Raw genomic sequence first — 17411 nt, forward strand, 5'->3', positions numbered from 1 at the left:
GATCTTCTGTGTTTATTGTCCTGTGCATAAAGTTGCACCTTGTGTTTGAAGGTTTAAATTATTTCAGGCTTGCATGGAGGCAGAAATTTCTGAGTGACTTTTATACATTTCTTAAGACTCTGCACTGTCAGGATGGCCGAGTGGTCTAAGGCGCTGTGTTTAGGCTGCAGTTTCTTCTGGAGGCGTGGGTTCAAATCCCACTTCTGACATGACTTTTGGAGATATAATCTCCTTTTTCAGGTTAACATCTGATGGAAGTTGCATCTGTCGGTCTTCACCTGGGATGTGATTCCGTCCTCATCTAGTCAAGAGAGCTGGGGTTTCTCATATATTTCGGTTGTATAAAGTCTTGCTGACAAAGTGCAGTCCTTACTATGTGAGCATAGGACCCATGTAAGAGCTCATCTGGAAGAGTCATGCTCTTGTATGCCCTGGCCAGACAGGCCATGCAAATATGGAAGAATGCCTAGCATCTGGTAGACAGTTGGACTCCAGCACACTTACGGCAATTTCCTCAGGGCTGTGATCAGGGGCTGCTTAGATTTGCATATTCCACCCTATGTTGTGACATTGAAATTCCTTGTTGAATTTGCTTTAGCTAGCCAAGAGGTGGGGTTGACTCAATTTCAAAGCAGCTTTGGGCCGTTCAAGTGGCTGGTGAATAGCACTTTCTCTTTGTACGCCTTAAAGGTCTAAAGAGTTCTTCATAGGTACTGCTCTCTATGGATTGTTCAAAGATCTGTTGGAAGTACTTATAATAGGATAAATAAATTGAGGGCATGCCTTTTCGGTACCCCACTTGCATGGCTGTCTGGCTTGTGGAAGGTTCCACAAATGCAAGACAGGATGGCCGAGTGGTCTAAGGCGCTGCGTTCAGGTTATAGTCTCTTCTGGAGGCGTGGGTTCAAATCTCACTTCTGACAATTGTGTGTTTACTCTACTTTTTTCTTGAGAGAGAAAAAATCAGATAATTTCCCTCACATGGGCTTATATGGTTGTCTACTTGGAAAAGTGCAGTGAGTTTTTTTCTTGCTCTAGCCACTCATGGCCTAAGATGTGTGCTTTTTTTGGTTCACAATATCTTTCCCTCTCTGTTGATGTTCAAGCAACATGTGCTCAGGATGCCCGAGTGGTCTAAGGCGCTGCGTTAAGGCCGCAGTCTCTCCTGGAGGCGTGGGTTCGAATCCCACTTCTGACAAACCTTTAAGTCCATTTTGTCTCTGAGTTCTTTTAGAATCTCAGCTAAAAATTGGCAGTGCATATAATATCTGAATAAATAACAAACTTAAGTTTCAACTGCAAATTAATTTGCCCAATTCTGTCTTCAAGCTCGTATAATATTCTTCTAGCACTCGTGGTGTTGTATGTGTTTTTTGGGGAGTGCTTAAAAAGTCCCTTTTATTAATGAGATGGGTTACATTCAGTCTTGTGATATTTTTGGTTTCCAATAAGTAGATTGTTAATTTTATGTAACCTCATTTTCTAATGCTCCATTCAAGAGGTGTTTCCACTATGAAATGCAGAGCAAGGGGAAAGAGCACAAGTGATAGAGCGAGTGAGTGAGAAGGGGTGTTGAGGAAGGAGAGAATGAAACAAAGACAGAGTGAGTGAACGGCAGGTAGGCCTAGAAGAGGAGACTAGAAGTGAAGGCGACATACTTTTCCCTGCTTTTGACCTTCCACCCATCCCAAACCGACCACAAACGTACCATCTATGCAACGTTGGTATCGCAGAAATTCACGCCTCAGCCAGTGAGGGTGAGTCCCAGGCCAGGGGCTAGAGAGCAAAAGACTGCATGTGCTCAGACGTTCCCTGCTAGGGACAGTTGATCTGAAACAAGGTCTGCTCTCTTGTATCCAGCAAGGATCTAGAAATCCTGCATGAATCTGCAAGGCACAATGACAGCATACATTTGCATAATATGCCCCACCTTCTGCCTTCCTACTTCCTGTGCAGTAGTTGTTTGTGTAGAGAGAGAGGTCGCAGGCAAGGTAATTTTGTGAGTAGGATAGAGGACCCTAAATAGCTGGTGAGAGGTATGAGGTATTCTAAAAGCATAAAAATTGTACACCTGTGAAATGAAATGCTTTCACATGTGATCTTCTGTGTTTATTGTCCTGTGCATAAAGTTGCACCTTGTGTTTGAAGGTTTAAATTATTTCAGGCTTGCATGGAGGCAGAAATTTCTGAGTGACTTTTATACATTTCTTAAGACTCTGCACTGTCTGGATGGCTGAGTGGTCTAAGGCGCTGTGTTTAGGCCGCAGTCTCCTCTGGAGGCGTGGGTTCAAATCCCACTTCTGACATGACTTTTGGAGATATAATCTCCTTTTTCAGGTTAACATCTGATGGAAGTTGCATCTGTTGGTCTTCACCTGGGATGTGATTCCGTCCTCATCTAGTCAAGAGAGCTGGGGTTTCTCATATATTTCGGTTGTATAAAGTCTTGCTGACAAAGTGCAGTCCTTACTATATGAGCATAGGACCCATGTAAGAGCTCATCTGGAAGAGTCATGCTCTTGTATGCCCTGGCCAGACAGGCCATGCAAATATGGAAGAATGCCTAGCATCTGGTAGACAGTTGGACTCCAGCACACTTACGGCAATTTCCTCAGGGCTGTGATCAGGGGCTGCTTAGATTTGCGTATTCCACCCTATGTTGTGACATTGAAATTCCTTGTTGAATTTGCTTTAGCTAGCCAAGAGGTGGCTGTTGACTCAATTTCAAAGCAGCTTTGGGCCGTTCAAGTGGCTGGTTAATAGCACTTTCTCTTTGTACGCCTTAAAGGTCTAAAGAGTTCTTCATAGGTACTGCTCTCTATGGATTGTTCAAAGATCTGTTGGAAGTACTTATAATAGGATAAATAAATTGAGGGCATGCCTTTTCGGTACCCCACTTGCATGGCTGTCTGGCCTGTGGAAGGTTCTACAAATGCAAGTCAGGATGGCCGAGTGGTCTAAGGCGCTGCGTTCCGGTCGAAGTCTCTTCTCGAGGCGTGGGTTCAAATCCCACTTCTGACAATTGTGTGTTTCCTCTACTTTTTTCTTGAGAGAGAAAAAATCAGATCATTTCCCTCACATGGGCTCATATGGTTGTCTACTTGGAAAAGTGCAGTGAGTTTTTTTCTTGCTCTAGCCACTCATGACCTAAGATGTGTGCTTTTTTTGGTTCACAATATCTTTCCCTCTCTGTAGATGATCAAGCAACATGTGGTCAGGATGGCCGAGTGGTCTAAGGTGCTGTGTTAAGGCCGCAGTCTCTCCTGGAGACGTGGGTTCGAATCCCACTTCTGACAAAACTTTAAGTCCATTTTGTCTCTGAGTTCTTTTAGAATCTCAGCTAAAAATTGGCAGTGCATATAATATCTGAATAAGTAACAAACTTCAGTTTCAACTGCAAATGAATTTGCCCAATTCTGTCTTCAAGCTCGTATAATATTCTTCTAGCACTCGTGGTGCTTTATGTGTTTTTTGGGGGGTGATTAAAAAGTCCCTTTTATTAATGAAATGGGTTACATTCAGTCTTGTGATATTTTTGGTTTCCAATAAGTAGATTGTTAATTTTATGTAACCTCATTTTCTAATGCTCCATTCAAGAGATGTTTCCACTATGAAATGCAGAGCAAGGGGAAAGAGCACAAGTGATAGAGCGAGTGAGTGAGAAGGGGTGTTGAGGAAGGAGAGAATGAAACAAAGACAGAGTGAGTGAACGGCAGGTAGGCCTAGAAGAGGAGACTAGAAGTGAAGGCGACATACTTTTCCCTGCTTTTGACCTCCCACCCATCCCAAACCGACCACAAACGTACCATCTATGCAACGTTGGTATGCAGAAATTCACGCCTCAGCCAGTGAGGGTGAGTCCCAGGCCAGGGGCTAGAGAGCAAAAGACTGCATGTGCTCAGACGTTCCCTGCTAGGGACAGTTGATCTGAAACAAGGTCTGCTCTCTTGTATCCAGCAAGGATCTAGAAATCCTGCATGAATCTGCAAGGCACAATGACAGCATACATTTGCATAATATGCCCCACCTTCTGCCTTCCTACTTCCTGTGCAGTAGTTGTTTGTGTAGAGAGAGAGGTCGCAGGCAAGGTAATTTTGTGAGTAGGATACAGGACCCTAAATAGCTGGTGAGAGGTATGAGGTATTCTAAAAGCATAAAAATTGTACACCTGTGAAATGAAATGCTTTCACATGTGATCGTCTGTGTTTATTGTCCTGTGCATAAAGTTGCACCTTGTGTTTGAAGGTTTAAATTATTTCAGGCTTGCATGGAGGCAGAAATTTCTGAGTGACTTTTATACATTTCTTAATACTCTGCACTGTCAGGATGGCCGAGTGGTCTAAGGCGCTGTGTTTAGGCCGCAGTCTCCTCTGGAGGCGTGGGTTCGAATCCCACTTCTGACATGACTTTTGGAGATATAATCTCCTTTTTCAGGTTAACATCTGATGGAAGTTGCATCTGTTGGTCTTCACCTGGGATGTGATTCCGTCCTCATCTAGTCAAGAGAGCTGGGGTTTCTCATATATTTCGGTTGTATAAAGTCTTGCTGACAAAGTGCAGTCCTTACTATATGAGCATAGGACCCATGTAAGAGCTCATCTGGAAGAGTCATGCTCTTGTATGCCCTGGCCAGACAGGCCATGCAAATATGGAAGAATGCCTAGCATCTGGTAGACAGTTGGACTCCAGCACACTTACGGCAATTTCCTCAGGGCTGTGATCAGGGGCTGCTTAGATTTGCGTATTCCACCCTATGTTGTGACATTGAAATTCCTTGTTGAATTTGCTTTAGCTAGCCAAGAGGTGGCTGTTGACTCAATTTCAAAGCAGCTTTGGGCCGTTCAAGTGGCTGGTGAATAGCACTTTCTCTTTGTACGCCTTAAAGGTCTAAAGAGTTCTTCATAGGTACTGCTCTCTATGGATTGTTCAAAGATCTGTTGAAGGACTTATAATAGGATAAATAAATTGAGGGCATGCCTTTTCGGTACCACACTTGCATGGCTGTCTGGCCTATGGAAGGATCCACAAATGCAAGACAGGATGGCCGAGTGGTCTAAGGCGCTGCGTTCAGGTTGTAGTCTCTTCTGGAGGGGTGGGTTCAAATCCCACTTCTGACAATTGTGTGTTTACTCTACTTTTTTCTTGAGAGAGAAAAAATCAGATCATTTCCCTCACATGGGCTTATATGGTTGTCTACTTGGAAAAGTGCAGTGAGTTTTTTTCTTGCTCTAGCCACTCATGGCCTAAGATGTGTGCTTTTTTTGGTTCACAATATCTTTCCCTCTCTGTAGATGATCAAGCAACATGTGGTCAGGATGGCTGAGTGGTCTAAAGCGCTGCGTTAAGGCCGCAGTCCCTCCTGGAGGCGTGGGTTCGAATCCCACTTCTGACAAAACGTTAAGTCCATTTTGTCTCTGAGTTCTTTTAGAATCTCAGCTAAAAATTGGCAGTGCATATAATATCTGAATAAGTAACAAACTTCAGTTTCAACTGCAAATTAATTTGCCCAATTTTGTCTTCAAGCTCGTATAATATTCTTCTAGCACTCGTGGTGTTGTATGTGTTTTTTGGGGAGTGCTTAAAAAGTCCCTTTTATTAATGAAATGGGTTACATTCAGTCTTGTGATATTTTTGGTTTCCAATAAGTAGATTGTTCATTTTATGTAACCTCATTTTCTAATGCTCCATTCAAGAGATGTTTCCACTATGAAATGCAGAGCAAGGGGAAAGAGCACAAGTGATAGAGCGAGTGAGTGAGAAGGCGGTGTTGAGGAAGGAGAGAATGAAACAAAGACAGAGTGAGGGAACGGCAGGTAGGCCTAGAAGAGGAGACTAGAAGTGAAGGCGACATACTTTTCCCTGCTTTTGACCTTCCACCCATCCCAAACCGACCACAAACGTACCATCTATGCAACGTTGGTATCGCAGAAATTCACACCTCAGCCAGTGAGGGTGAGTCCCAGGCCAGGGGCTAGAGAGCAAAAGACTGCATGTGCTCAGACGTTCCCTGCTAGGGACAGTTGATCTGAAACAAGGTCTGCTCTCTTGTATCCAGCAAGGATCTAGAAATCCTGCATGAATCTGCAAGGCACATTGACAGCATACATTTGCATAATATGCCCCACCTTCTGCCTTCCTACTTCCTGTGCAGTAGTTGTTTATGTAGAGAGAGAGGTCGCAGGCAAGGTAATTTTGTGAGTAGGATACAGGACCCTAAATAGCTGGTGAGAGGTATGAGGTATTCTAAAAGCATAAAAATTGTACACCTGTGAAATGAAATGCTTTCACATGTGATCTTCTGTGTTTATTGTCCTGTGCATAAAGTTGCACCTTGTGTTTGAAGGTTTAAATTATTTCAGGCTTGCATGGAGGCAGAAATTTCTTAGTGACTTTTATACATTTCTTAAGACTCTGCACTGTCAGGATGGCCGAGTGGTCTAAGGCGCTGTGTTTAGGCCGCAGTCTCCTCTGGAGGCGTGGGTTCAAATCCCACTTCTGACATGACTTTTGGAGATATAATCTCCTTTTTCAGGTTAACATCTGATGGAAGTTGCATCTGTTGGTCTTCACCTGGGATGTGATTCCGTCCTCATCTAGTCAAGAGAGCTGGGGTTTCTCATATATTTCGGTTGTATAAAGTCTTGCTGACAAAGTGCAGTCCTTACTATGTGAGCATAGGACCCATGTAAGAGCTCATCTGGAAGAGTCATGCTCTTGTATGCCCTGGCCAGACAGGCCATGCAAATATGGAAGAATGCCTAGCATCTGGTAGACAGTTGGACTCCAGCACACTTACGGCAATTTCCTCAGGGCTGTGATCAGGGGCTGCTTAGATTTGCATATTCCACCCTATGTTGTGACATTGAAATTCCTTGTTGAATTTGCTTTAGCTAGCCAAGAGGTGGCTGTTGACTCAATTTCAAAGCAGCTTTGGGCCGTTCAAGTGGCTGGTTAATAGCTAAGCATGGGCGAATTTTGCGGATCTCGCGTTCGCGAATTTTGCGGATTTGCGAACTCGCAATCCGCAAAATCCGCAAATTCCCGCAAATTTGCGGATTTTCTTTTTTTTGTGTGTTCGCAATTGTTTCTGCCAGTTCGCGAGGATTTGGTACTAGTTCGCAATTGTGAACTTACTTGTCGGCTCGCAACGGTCGCGACTATGTTGTTTCTACGTCTGGTTCATCATCACAGCCTCCCAGCACCCTCTGTTTCACCACTGGCACCCTCTCTTTGACCCATGCCACCCTCTGTTACATCAATGCCACCCTCTGGTTCATCATCACTGTAGAAGATGGGGGGGAAAAGCAAGCCCACCTGCCCTGCTTGAACTGACATGAATTAATTTGGGGTTAGTTTATTAACAACTCCTGCCTTGCCCAACTGACAATAATGAATTAGGGGCTAATTAATGTGTCACTGAAAGAATTTCAAGTTCGAGCCTGGCACCTGCTTGTCTGCTCCTTTAGCTGTAAATCAGGACCTTTGTGGCATACAGTTAAGGTCAGAGCAGGGTCACACAATAGTTGCAAGCAGGCAACCGAATTCTGGAGGGCCCCCTCAGGAAGCAATACAAAGAATCGTTACAAATCATGAGGTTGACCTTTTGCACCTGCTCATTGCTTTTGCTTTTGCTGAAATCGTTTTGCGGTTTTTTTCGCGCTATTCGCGGGGCGCGGCGTCGTGCGAAACCGACCGCGGAAGCCGCCAATTCGTGCGAATGAGCATTTTATTTTTTTGCGGCTTGTTGTTTCGCGAGTTTTTTTGCAGTATTCGCGAGCCGCTTGCAGCGCAACACGCGAATTTACCCCAAGGTCGAGTACGGGCGCGGCCATTTTGTTTGCGTGACGTATTTCCGTTTCCGCCCGCTATGTATAATCTCGCGCAGTAAGCGCATTGCGAGTAGAGGTTCGCACGAGATCGCGCGGGAAATCTAGAGGTTCGCACGAGATCGCGAGGAAAATCTCGCGTGAACTTACTTTCGCGCTCGTGAACGGGCGCCGGCCATCTTGTTTTTCATTCATTTCCTGTGTCTGGGCATGGTGTTTAATCCTCTTGGTATCTTTGCCGTCCTTTGCTTGTTTTCAGTTTTTTTTTTACGAATTTGCTTCTTATCTATCCCTCTCTTTTCCTAGCTGTATATTTTTGTCTTTTCTGCTATTTTTCTTTACTTTTAAACTACTTTTTTAAACTCTTTTCTTTTCTTCTTCCCTATCCTATTCTTTCTTAATTTTCTACTTCTTCCTACCTTACCTGCCCAGACCATGGTCAAGCCAGGCGCCGTGAAGCTGCCCAGGCACTTGAGGGCCGCAGCGGCGGCGGGGAGTAGTGCTGGACCCAGTGCCAGGACAGCATGCGGGAGATTGAGGGGGGAGCAGGTGACGCGACGGGAGATATTCAGCCCGGAGGAAGTGGGCGCGCTGGTCTACTTCGTCCAGCGCCGCCTGCCCAGGACCATCGCGGGAGGCGGCAGGATCGCGGCCGGCGGCTACAACATGCGGGAGCGCCGGAAGCGGTGGGAGAAGGTGTGCTGGGCCATATCCCACCTCTACGGGGTCCAGCGCACCTACAGCCAGGTCACCCATCGCTGGACGGACCTCCTGGACCGCGAGCGCGACCTGCTGGACCAGCTCGGCTTGGAGATCCCCGGGCTTGGTGAGTAGTAGTAGCCATTTAATCACTCACTACTATGATGTTTTCTCCTGCTCTGTGTTGTTGTATTGCAAATATTTGTTTTTTACATGGAGCAAGCCAATAATGCCGCTGATGACGATTACATTGTAGTTAAATTAAATTTCAAAATCTTCTGTGCATATCAGGTGCACTGCTCTCCTTCTCAGTGGCGTTGCTACTATGCTTATTTGTTTTCTATTTCGTGGTCTCATTGGCCTGAGTAACTATTATGTATGAGTGTACTTTACAGAACTGCGTGATGCTAGACACTAGGGGGCAGATTACATTTACAAGCCCCTTGCGCCACGTTTACGTTGCCTTGCGTGACGCAACAGCGGCGTAAACGTGCCGCATCCCTGCGAGTCATTTACAGCATGACGCATCTAGGGAGATGCGTCACGTTATAAAGCCATGGGCCTGCACCACAATGGGTGCGTTCCTAATACGCAGGGTGGGCGGTCCGGCGGCTGTGCGCCTCGCAAAATTGCCTGCGTGAAATCTACAAGATTTAACGCAGGCACTTCTGCGACGCTGCTACGTCAATTCAATTCCTTATGTCTGCTCGAAGCAGGCTAAAGGACTGACACAGCATGTTAAGTATTGGGTGGCCCTGAGCATTACTGGAGTTGCATTGCGTTGGCGACGTGACTCCAGCGATGCGCCGCTCTTACGTGACGAGATGCGTCACGCAAGTGCCTACCCTTGCGCCAGGGCGCGCCGCATTGTAAATGAGGCGCATCTGCCGTGTCGCAAGGGTAGTTTTGCGTGACGCATTTGATCTGGCGCATCTCTGGAGATGCGCCAGAACGCGTAAGTAAGTATGCCCCTAAGGGGCAGAATTGCAATTACCGTCGCATCCCTGCAAAGTAGCAGGGATGCGCCATTAATTGTGCGGCCCGCTACCACCACCAAACATGGTGCGCCGTATTTGCAATGCGGCGCACCATGGGCCCAAAACGTCACCGAAGCTTTACTGCTGGAGTTGCGTCACAACGATGGCGCAGCTCCAGCAATGCTCTGGGGTACCCTATCTCCCCAATGCTGGGTCATGCCGTACGTCTGCTTCAAGCAGGTGCAGGGTTTGTGTGACGCATCATTGTCCTAAAGGTGACTGATTGAAATTTTGTAGATTTCCCTCAGCCACTATTAGGATGTGTTCCAGCGCAGGAATGCCCTCCCTTGCGCCGGAACGCCCCCTGATGGCGCAGGGCTTTATAACGGGATGCATCTCCCAAATGCGTCACGTTGTTATAATATTATACGCCGCACCATGGCGCCCTTTTTTGTTTAGCTGCTGCATCACAAAAGTCACGCAAGAACGGCGCAAAAGAGCCGCAAGGGGCTTAAATCTGCCCCTTCCTTTGTACCCCTGACAATAAGAAAAATAGTGGCGGTGGATTGATAGTTTGACTATTTAAATGACTGGTAATGTAGCAGGCAACTGTTAGTGTTGTCACTGATCTGACTGAAATCACAATGGAGTTTGTCTGTCACTTTGCGTCTTGCCTGCGGACTGCTGCCTGCCAGTCCTAGGTGAACGTTTCAGTACTTTGTTTAGTGAGTTACGTGACTTTCGAAGTCACAGGTCCGCAAATAAATGAAAACTAACCCTAATCAATATAATTTCGCGGAAATATTTTGTTATTGTTCTTTTGAAATGTTGGATTTGGTTGACATTGACAAGCAACAATCATCCATGTTTTCTGTTCTTTCTTTCATGTTGTACGTCAGCTCCCCCCAGGGGCGAGAGGAGGACACAGGAGCAGCAGGCGGCGGATGCTGTTCAACAGGGCCAGGATCGGGCAGGCGAGGGCTCCTCTGCTGGCCCCAGTAAGTTTTCATTTTAGACTAGTACCTATTTTTCCTAGCGTTCCTCATTTGACTTTTTTCAAAATTGTCTTTGCTCTTCTTGTAGACTGTATCTAAATTCTTATCCTGCCTCTACTATGACTCCCTGTGGTATTACTAGATTATTCTTATTAGTCTGTCTGTGTAGCTAACTAAGATTGCACGGTTGGCGAAACTCCCATGATTCTAGTCAGCAATAGCTCTATCAACTTAGTGCAGTCCTCTGGGATTGTCCATAATGTCTTTTGAAGTGTTCTATCTGGACTCATGCTTGCAAAAATTGCAAAACCTTTCGCTCAGTCACTCTAGTCTGGACCAAAAAACACAGATTGTATTTAAGTTTAAAAGCTTTATTAAAAGTAAACACATTTATTAAAATGAAGTCATAATAAAACTAAACGTTTAACTGATAATGGAAAAGTGGTTAGTGCTGACGATTAATTGAAGACATTTCTTGTGGTCGAGCCGAGCTCTCACCTCGTTTCAACTTGATCTTGTTGTTAGAACTAGAAGTCCATCTTCTGTCTGTGTGGAGAAAAATGGTGCGTGTTAAAAAAACAGCCTTCATCAGTTGTGCCAAAAAGTGCAGCAAGACAACCTTCCCTGGAAAAAGGGACATTTTTTTTAACTTTAACGTAGACAGTCACAAATTACATTGTTTTCACATGTCTTCATTCCTAGACCAAAGACTAGTGAGTGCTTTATTCTAACATTCTTAAATGTACTTTGTAGGTGGAACATCTGATGGCGGGGCCAGTGTGGAGGTGGTGGTGCTCGACACGGAGGCGGAGGGCGATTCTTCAGGGGAGGAGGCGGCGGCTGTGAGAGTTGAGACGGTGGTGGTGGCGGCCAGAGGTAAGCTCTTATATATTCCTTACTTATTGAGATTGAAGACTAGCTGGGAAGGCAAGAATATGAGATGCATGGCTGGGTGAATGATGAAGCAATGATGGGTGGAAGGACAACAGCCTGGGTGGGTGACACAGAAACTGTATGTGTCCATATACCTGGATCATGCTACTATCTGACTCTTAGATAGCATATGTGTATCTAGAGCAGGGGTACTCATAGTACGGCCCGCGGGCCGGTGGTGGCCCGGCAAGCCTTCCTTGGCGGTGCGCAGACCTTGCAGACAATCACTGCTCCCCCGGCCCCCACAGAGCAGAGGCTTTTTTGTATTTCACCTGTTAGTGCCCCTGCATCTCCACTCTGACAATCACTGCTCCCCCGGCCCCCACAGAGCAGAGTGGAGATGCAAGGCCACAAAGAGGTGAAATAGAACAAAGCCTCTGCTCTGTGGGGCCGGGCAAGCAGTGATTGTCAGGGTGGAGAAGCAGGGGCGCTACAACAAACAAAGCCTCAATAATATGTTAATGGTCTTTTAAAGACCTGTTAAGTACTTTGGTGTTGTTGTCTGTGTGTGCGCGTTGAGGAAGCGGTCTCAACCCGGGCTGAAGGCTGACACAGATAGACACACACACAGTGACATGACAGAGGGGGAGGGAGAGGGAGGGCAGGAGGGAGAGAGAGATGGAGAGGGAGGGCAGGAGGGAGAGCAGGAGGGAGAGAGATGTATGTAAATGCTGGGTCTGGTGGCTCAGTGGATGAGGGCATCTGCTGCAGGGACCTGTGTGCAACCTCATGGTCACAAGTTATCGTTTTGCTTTAGCCCCGCCCCCTCTGACTCCGCCCCCACCAGTGCGGCCCTCGGCCCCAAACTACACTGTAAATGTAGCCCCTGAGAGAAAGTTTGTGAGTACCCATGATCTAGAGAGAGTAGACGGTCAGTGGATGAACTAAGTGTAACTTTGAAGAGCATGTAACACTGCACCCGCACGTCCGTTCCAGTGTAGGAAAGGCAAGGAAAAGAACTTTTAATTTTGTCCAAATACTACCATCAATAGTAGCAGTAGTTTGTATTGCAAGCACTGCATAGATCCGGTTATTACGGTGGCCACTCCCTACCTCTCTTAATAAGTTTAGTAGTACTCAGTCATTCATGTGTGGATGTATCACTGGTCACTCAATAAAAAGCAAAGCACCTAAAGTCATCCCATATATAAGCAAAAACATCCCATGTGAAGTGATAGATAATCAGATTATTTATCTTCTTCAATTTTCCATTTCTAGTACTCATTTCCACTGTAGGGTGAAAGTTAAATTAATTAAGCAGTAGCCCTTGAGTTGTAACAGAGTATTCTCAGTGCCACCCGTAATAGAAAAGTAAGAGCTTCACCACCTGCATGTACTAGACGGGTACAGTAACGCAACGCAAGTCTAGGTCACTCCTCATGGCGTGCGTCTCTTTTTCTCGGGTGCAAGTTTACTGCGCTGCCATTATGCCGGCTTGTAGAAGATAACGTACCAATTTTCCAAAACAAGAGACAAGAAGAAGAATAAGACTGGTGTACTTTCATAGTCGACCCCAATGGAAGTCCATAGTGCTCGTAGAATTTGTTCCTTAAACTCCCACTAATGTTAGAGCAAGGATGAAGAAGTGTGAGGTTAGATAGATACTGGCCTCAATAGTTATGTAATGCGTTTGCAAGTTGCTAGTTGTAGTGCAACACAAATTTCTGCTGAATGATTGAGTTAATCTTAAAGAGCATTGGTTACAGACTATGTCTTTCTTTCTTCATATAGGTTCTCCTTCCAAACGAACAAGGAGGAAGGAGCTGGCTAGAGCGGCCCGGCAACGGCGGATCGATGCCACTGTGGCCGAATATCGGTGGCTGGTGGCCCTGGAGGACGAAGAAAGTGTGCAGTCGACCACAACAACTACGTCGTCTGCATCGGCCTCCGTTCCCCCACGGGCTGCCAGTGCCACCCAGCACAGTGGTCCACCCAGACTGAGCCAGGCTGCCAAAGCCAAACGCCACCGCCGAGTAGCAAGGACAACAGCTACAGCTTCCTCTCACAGCCGTTGCACCTACAAGGCATTGAAGGCACGCCTGAGCCGCAGTACCCTGATGGTGTCCCGCCTCCAGCAGGAGCTCCACCACTTTTCCAACCAGTTGGAGGGGCTCCGTGTAGAGCACGCCTTGCTCCGCCAGGAGCATGATGCCCTGGCCCAAAAAGTTGACAGCATCCACCCATAGTGTCCCTTGCCCCTTTTTTAGAGACTTTTGGGGGGTGGGAATTGGGAGTTGGGTTTTTGGGGACTTTTGAAGGACAATCGTTGGGGTTAGGGAGGGTCTTGCGGGAGATTATTTTGTTAGGGATATAAATATACTTTTTCAAACTTTATCTGAGCATACCCGTTTCTTACTGCTTGCCTGGCGGGTGGGGGTTTAACAGTGACTTTGTTTTCCTGAAAGTTTAGTTCCATTTTCTTCCTTTAAGTGTAAATGCCCAAATGTTTTCAACACTAAGTGCCTCTCACAGACTAAGTGAAGTGAATCCAAGAGTCCTAGGACTTTAGTAGTACTACCTTCAGTCTCTCGTCTCTCGTACTTATACTCCATTATACCCCCAAACCACCAAACGCTTATCTTACCTGTAATTTGTGTTTGAAAGTAGGGCTAGACCCAGGGCAGGCTCCACGGGAAACAGCGAATAAGGTTGGCAATCTTGGTCGGATAAAATTTCCTCATAGCGGTGGTACTAGTGGTGTGACACAGTGGCAGTTGCATGCCTATGAAAAAAAAGAAAATGAAATCTGGTTTGTCCTCCTGAGCAATTCAACGGTACAACTGAGAATATAGTAAGCGTGGGCGGAAAATCCGTTCCGCTCGCGGATTTTGCGGATTTTCGGGAAATCCGCAATCCGCGAGATTTGCGGATTTCCCGCAAAATCCGCAAATTCGCACGCAGCGGATTTTTTGGGCGGCGCGCGGCGTTGGTGATACAATTTTTGCGGCGCGCGGCGTTTATCATCGTTTGCCGAGTTGTTTTTTTCGATAGTTTGCGAGTGCTGCGCCATTTTGGATCTTGCTGTGTGATCCCGCGGGAATTGGCGAGCGCGATTACGTCATCGCGGCTTGCCAGCGATAGTTTGTCAACGCGAGTACGACGAGATCACGTCTCGCGGTACTTCGCAATTGCGAGATTTGAGATGCGGCGCGCGAAAATATAAATTTGCAATTCTGCACAAGAAATCCACCAGCAAGCAGCATAAACCTTCTAGAAATGATGATTTTTATGTGAATAACTCCTTAGTTTGACATTTGCCTGCACTTTTTTAGCGAGGAGTCCATTTTGGGGAGGGGGGCAGGGGGGTGGGAGGAAGGAAGTGCCCCATAGTCTTCAACTTCCTGTTCCTTTTCAGCAGGCTCCTCCCAGTGCTTTGTCCATCTCCTGGTCACTTTTCATTCGGATGTGGACCTGGAAGGATTACCTTTTGTGGATGCTGCTGGATCTTTGGATTTGAGGCCTTTTTGACTTTCTTTGGATCACTGTTGGATTAGAAATTTTACAAGTAAGTTTGTTTGGGGCATTACAGTTGCTGCAACTAAAATTTTGGGATTTTCGATTTTTGGGCTGTTTTGGGGCCTTTTCCCAGGGGTACTCAGTGGTGGGTGGACTGATTCTTTCTGTGGGTTGTCTTGAATTTAAACATCATGGAGGCCATAGATGAATTGGGATTGTGCTGATTTTTCTGTGTTTTTCGATTTTTTTTTTGTGTAAAATTTTGTGTTTTTCGATTTTTGACCTGTTGTTGGGGCCTTGACCAGGGGTAGTGAGTGGTGCATGGGGCCTAGTCTTTCTGTGGGCTGTCTTGAATTTAAACATCATGGATGGAATGGGATTGTGCTGATTTTGCAGTGTTTTTCGATTTTTGGGGGTGTTCATGGGGAGGGACATGCCATGTGGCTGGTGGCCATTTTGAGTGCAGCTACAGGCACTGGCCATGTGCTGGCAGGCAAGTGGCCATTTTGAATGCAGGCTTTGTTGTTAGGCCTCCAACCATTTTGCCTACTTTTCAACCTTTATTTATGCCAGGGGTAGTGAGTCTTGCATGGGCCTAGTATTTCTGTGGGTTGTCTTGAATTTAAACATCATGGAGGCCATAGATGAATTGGGATTGTGCTGATTTTTCTGTGTTTTTCGATTTTTTTTTTTGTAAAATTTTGTGTTTTTCGATTTTTGACCTGTTGTTGGGGCCTTGACCAGGGGTAGTGAGTGGTGCATGGGGCCTAGTCTTTCTGTGGGCTGTCTTGAATTTAAACATCATGGATGGAATGGGATTGTGCTGATTTTGCAGTGTTTTTCGATTTTTGGGGGTGTTCATGGGGAGGGACATGCCATGTGGCTGGTGGCCATTTTGAGTGCAGCTACAGGCACTGGCCATGTGCTGGCAGGCAAGTGGCCATTTTGAATGCAGGCTTTGTTGTTAGGCCTCCAACCATTTTGCCTACTTTTCAACCTTTATTTATGCCAGGGGTAGTGAGTCTTGCATGGGCCTAGTATTTCTGTGGGTTGTCTTGAATTTAAACATCATGGAGGCCATGGATGGAATGGGATTGTGCTGATTTTGCAGTGTTTTTCGATTTTTGGGGGTGTTCATGGGGAGGGACATGCCATGTGGCTGGTGGCCATTTTGAGTGCAGCTACAGGCACTTGCCATGTGCTGGCAGGCAAGTGGCCATTTTGAATGCAGGCTTTGTTGTTAGGCCTCCAACCATTTTGCCTACTTTTCAACCTTTATTTATGCCAGGGGTAGTGAGTCTTGCATGGGCCTAGTATTTCTGTGGGTTGTCTTGAATTTAAACATCATGGAGGCCATAGATGAATTGGGATTGTGCTGATTTTTCTGTGTTTTTCGATTTTTTTTTTTTGTAAAATTTTGTGTTTTTCGATTTTTGACCTGTTGTTGGGGCCTTTTCACCAGGGGTATTTGAGTCTAGCATGGGCCTAGTCTTTCTGTGGGCTGTCTTGAATTTAAACATCATGGAGGCCATGGATGGAATAGGATTGTGCTGATTTTGCAGTGTTTTTCGATTTTTGGGGGTGTTCATGGGGAGGGACATGCCATGTGGCTGGTGGCCATTTTGAGTGCAGCTACAGGCACTGGCCATGTGCTGGCAGGCAAGTGGCCATTTTGAATGCAGGCTTTGTTGTTAGGCCTCCAACCATTTTGCCTACTTTTCAACCTTTATTTATGCCAGGGGTAGTGAGTCTTGCATGGGCCTAGTATTTCTGTGGGTTGTCTTGAATTTAAACATCATGGAGGCCATAGATGAATTGGGATTGTGCTGATTTTTCTGTGTTTTTCGATTTTTTTTTTTTGTAAAATTTTGTGTTTTTCGATTTTTGACCTGTTGTTGGGGCCTTGACCAGGGGTAGTGAGTGGTGCATGGGGCCTAGTCTTTCTGTGGGCTGTCTTGAATTTAAACATCATGGATGGAATGGGATTGTGCTGATTTTGCAGTGTTTTTCGATTTTTGGGGGTGTTCATGGGGAGGGACATGCCATGTGGCTGGTGGCCATTTTGAGTGCAGCTACAGGCACTGGCCATGTGCTGGCAGGCAAGTGGCCATTTTGAATGCAGGCTTTGTTGTTAGGCCTCCAACCATTTTGCCTACTTTTCAACCTTTATTTATGCCAGGGGTAGTGAGTCTTGCATGGGCCTAGTATTTCTGTGGGTTGTCTTGAATTTAAACATCATGGAGGCCATAGATGAATTGGGATTGTGCTGATTTTTCTGTGTTTTTCGATTTTTTTTTTGTAAAATTTTGTGTTTTTCGATTTTTGACCTGTTGTTGGGGCCTTTTCACCAGGGGTATTTGAGTCTAGCATGGGCCTAGTCTTTCTGTGGGCTGTCTTGAATTTAAACATCATGGAGGCCATGGATGGAATAGGATTGTGCTGATTTTGCAGTGTTTTTCGATTTTTGGGGGTGTTCATGGGGAGGGACATGCCATGTGGCTGGTGGCCATTTTGAGTGCAGCTAC

General features: G+C 46.0%; 5 non-coding genes across 5 annotated transcripts; all 5 read left to right on the forward strand.

Annotated features, from left to right (window-relative positions):
- The first annotated feature begins 2938 nt into the window (after positions 1 to 2938).
- On the forward strand, positions 2939 to 3021 carry TRNAR-CCG (transfer RNA arginine (anticodon CCG)). Its single transcript has one exon. It is a non-coding gene; the product is annotated as a tRNA-Arg (tRNA).
- A 192-nt stretch (positions 3022 to 3213) lies between these two features.
- On the forward strand, positions 3214 to 3296 carry TRNAL-AAG (transfer RNA leucine (anticodon AAG)). Its single transcript has one exon. It is a non-coding gene; the product is annotated as a tRNA-Leu (tRNA).
- A 1024-nt stretch (positions 3297 to 4320) lies between these two features.
- Positions 4321 to 4403, forward strand: TRNAL-UAG (transfer RNA leucine (anticodon UAG)). The gene has a single exon. It is a non-coding gene; the product is annotated as a tRNA-Leu (tRNA).
- A 906-nt stretch (positions 4404 to 5309) lies between these two features.
- TRNAL-AAG (transfer RNA leucine (anticodon AAG)) lies at positions 5310 to 5392 on the forward strand. The gene has a single exon. It is a non-coding gene; the product is annotated as a tRNA-Leu (tRNA).
- Positions 5393 to 6418: 1026 nt separating this feature from the next.
- On the forward strand, positions 6419 to 6501 carry TRNAL-UAG (transfer RNA leucine (anticodon UAG)). The gene has a single exon. It is a non-coding gene; the product is annotated as a tRNA-Leu (tRNA).
- Positions 6502 to 17411: the final 10910 nt, after the last annotated feature.

This window comes from Lissotriton vulgaris, chromosome 8 (genome assembly GCF_964263255.1).
Source record: "Lissotriton vulgaris chromosome 8, aLisVul1.2, whole genome shotgun sequence".
NCBI classification, from domain to species: domain Eukaryota; kingdom Metazoa; phylum Chordata; class Amphibia; order Caudata; family Salamandridae; genus Lissotriton; species Lissotriton vulgaris.